The sequence below is a fragment of the Schistocerca gregaria genome, chromosome 8, assembly GCF_023897955.1.
Source record: "Schistocerca gregaria isolate iqSchGreg1 chromosome 8, iqSchGreg1.2, whole genome shotgun sequence".
NCBI lineage: Eukaryota > Metazoa > Arthropoda > Insecta > Orthoptera > Acrididae > Schistocerca > Schistocerca gregaria.
The window spans coordinates 222,135,879-222,140,036 of NC_064927.1; positions in this window are offsets into that span (position 1 = coordinate 222,135,879).

Consider the following 4,158-nt stretch of genomic DNA (forward strand, 5'->3'; position numbering starts at 1 on the left):
GGTTGTTGTTCGAAGAGCCTCAGGATGAGTTTGCTGTACTACACTGGCGACTAAAGTCCCGGGATTTGAACTCCGTTAAGAATCTACGGGACGACTCGATCGGGCTGTTGGCGCTATAGATCCTCAAAGTAGAAACATAGGGCAGTTGGCCAAGGCAATGTAGTTGGAAGGGCAAATGCCTTTCCGTACCTTCCGTAACCTCATTCACTCTCTTACCACACATCACATTAATGTGACTGAACAAGGTAATACATAAGAATTCGGGACAGAAAAAAGAACTCTGACAGTAATGAGAGAACCTGAAGAGGATTTCCGCCTTGTGCAAGACACAGCTTCACAGTTTTACAATTACCCAAACATGTTCCAGCATTTTAGGTGCTATCTTTCATGGGTAATAACAAAACCATAAGACGGTGCTTGTCTAAGTCGAATTTCTCTCCAGATTTTCTTAGCAAACGCATAAAATAAGAAGAGTAGCTACATTCAAAAGACGAAGTCGAATTCGTCATATTGCTTGCCAAACTTTGCAGCCTAAATTTTCCGCCAAGTGCAGTCCTATGTTGTCCCTCATACCTGACGTCTCGCTAACATTGTGTCATATCCGTCACCGTAAAGTCACAACTGAGCTAAATAGTATCAGGCGTTCCATAGGGTTTAGTATTAGTTCCTATACTCCTCTCATTGTAAAGAAATGATGTGTCAACAATTTTGTCTACAGCAAAAAACGCATATACGCTATTCACCTCCAGTTGTATGTCAAGCGCAAAACCTGTATGCACTATAAAATGGTCGCAGGATACAGGGTTAAAGCCGAACCCATCCAAAACCCCAGTGGCACTGGTTGGTCATTTTAGGCTCATTAGCACAAGTATCGGGAATCCTTACCACTTTTAATCCTAAAATGGGGCAAATATCAACTCCTCTTCTTCAGCAGAGAGTCTAGGAGTAATAACAGATGAAAATCTAAACTGGACTGAGCATGTAACCGCAATGTGCAAGAAGGCATCAGCATTTAACGGTGTCCTACAAAAATGTAAAAGGCTATACTCACCTCAACTGAAAAAGAGACTTGTACAAACACAGTTCCAATTTAAAATAATTACTTTGTATAATCACAGCTGCTTGACTCACCTGCTTAATATCACTATTACATCTTATCTGTTTGTAATTTGGGATCCATCAAAGACAAGATTATTTTGTTCAGCCACATCTTTCAAATACGTTACCAAAGTTTACTCAAAAAATGGCTCTGAGCACTATGCGACTCAACTGCTGTGGTCATCAGTCCCCCAGAACTTAGAACTACTTAAACCTAACTAACCTAAGGACATCACACACATCCATGCCCGAGGCAGGATTCGAAACTGAGACCGTAGCGGTCGCGCGGTTCCAGACTGCACGCCGAGAACCGCGAGACCACCGCGGCCGGCCAAAGTTTACTATCCAGCTATTTTCTTCGATGTATAACTTTTGTAATTTATCTTTATTTCATTAGTAAATGTGTCACATATTTTATCTCAGTTAAATAATCTTACGTCTCATTTACACTGAAATAATCCCGCTTATTTTACGTGATGATGACGTAACTGTCGAAAACCGGTTCGTGCAACAAAAAAAATTTTTTGTAGAATATTACAGCAATGCTGCGTCTTTCATTCGTAATGTATAAAATATTCAATCAAGAACCGACGAAACAGTCAATTAATGCACACTGAAAGTTATTAATTACAGCGATGTTATCCTGCGAGGCCTTTCTCAGGTAAGCTTACGGCGCCTGGAACTGGCTATGAATGCGTGTGTTCGTTATATCTGCGACGTTCGACGCTTTGATCACGTTTTACCATCATATGCACAGCTATCCTGGCTGCGTGCAGGCAGGCGCAGATATTTCCACACCCTCTGTCTTCTCTATTGCTTTATCAACGAGCTCTGTGCCATATAAATCTCCTCGACGGCAACGCTACTAGCTGAACAACGTGGCAGAAACACAGGTTCCCATCAGAGCAAAATCCTTTCTGTACCACTCCCTGTTCAGACAGCTTTTTAAGTCCTTCTCAGCAGCAGGAATCCTACTCTGGAATAACCTACCGCAATATATTGGAGAATTGAATGGCTTCCTCAGCACTTCTAGACTTCATGACATATCTACTAAAACAAAATAAAAATTACCATTCTTCCTGTACGCACTTGTTAATGCTGTACATCCTTCTTTCGAACCAGCTCTTCCTCTTTTTCCCGCATCCTTAGCTGCTGCAGTCTCCTTAAATTCCCTGTCCCAGAGCTCGCTAAATGGGGCAACATCTACCTTGTACACCTAAAAATTCTTTTATCATTAGTGTTGATATTAGCATTATATCCTCTTATTACTATTATTACTATTAATGCTATTAGTGGCGACAACTGCAGCTGTACAAAAAACATTAAATTTATTAGTTCATAGTCAATATTATTTACTCATTGCCATTAAGACTTAATTTCAATATTTTTGTCATATTAAAATTGTTATTTTTTAGGGAACTATGATATTAAAAAGTACCGTATGTGTCAAAACCTGACCCCATGTAATAGAGGGCCTGATGACCCTAATCAGATAACGGTACATAAGTAAAACAAATAAATAAAATAAAGGAACATTGATAGCAGCTGCGTCCGAAATAAAATTCCATGTTGAAATTTCGGTGACATTTGGAATCAAAACTAGTGTAAGGTAAGGTGACGGCATCTCGCCTAGTGCTCTTCAGAGGAAATAGAGTCTTAGACTTCGAGAAAACAGAATCCAAGAAATCAGATTGCGATATAAACACTCGAACATCAAAGTCAGGTATCTAGCCTTTGCAGATGATGTAGCAATATTTTCCGAAAACATCGATACAGCGATTGCGCAAATCAACCTTTTGAAAGATTAATGGATGGCCGAAGCCATAGAAAGAAGAATTTCAAAAGTTTTCGAATAAATTTTGGAGAATAAAGGAGCTTGGAAACTACGAGTATCATAAATCGCCAGAAATTCTCAATATTTCAATCCATGTTCAGCTCTGGATCTTTCCGTTTCTAGACCACGTGTGTGGGCTTGCGGCCTGTAAGACTGCGGATAATATTCCAGACAGAACAAGGCTCATGTTGATAGGCTGACCATACATGGTGTCAACAAGAAAGCTGAGACGCTTCGCGAATGCACGGGTGCAACCAGTGAACTGAGAAAAAAATTAAAAACTGACTTTCCAGAACATAAGCGATAACGACTTACAGGAACAGCGTTATTCCATTTACGCACTCGCGTAGCCACATGCTGCAGACCTGTGCGCACAATCGCAAACCTAAGCAAAATATGGACTCTTAATGTTGCGTGCAATCGGTAGTTTATATGCTGTACATTACGATTTCAAAGTTTTGAGAAATTGTTGCGATAGTTCTTTAATCAACTGAATGACACGTGTACTTTTCAAACGTTCAGACAAATGATTTGAAAACTATGTGTTTCCCTAAAATAAAATTTGTTGGAATTTATTCTAGAACGATGTAGTGAGCGCTGATGTGCAAAAATTATTATTATTTTATTGTTGCTATTATTATTAAAATGTAAAGTATCTGTGGCTCACTAAAAGTGCGGGGAACCGGGTGGTAGCAATTTATATTTTGGGGGTCGGGGGTGGGGGAGTGTAACTGCGAACCCCTAAACGAATCAAACGCTGGTATCACGCCTGAGAGAACTAAAGACTGCGAAGAGCCCAATGGGAAGTAGGCCCTACTTCTCAACGTCCTATTCAGTAGTAAACCCCTCTCCCCTCATATACTCCATTCATGACTGGTACCGAAATTCTACTTCGTAAATACAGGGAAACATTATCATCGTTGTTTTTCATTCCTGTCTGTTTTCCGTATCGTCCTCAAAGCAGCGATCAAAGTGTAACATTCGACATAGCTTCATTTACGTGTACCTCTCATAACTTCCAAAGGAAGAAAGGGAGATTAAGACTGAACGTAGCGTCAACGAATAGGTCATTAGAGGCGAAGCACAAGCTCCGGTTGTGTTTTCTAATTTAGGGAAATCCCGGGAAACCTGAATCTTTATAGCGCGACGAGGATTTGAGTCGCCGGCCTCCTACATGTGAGTCCGGTGTGCTAAAGATTGCGAAACATCGCCAGGATGTTTCCATG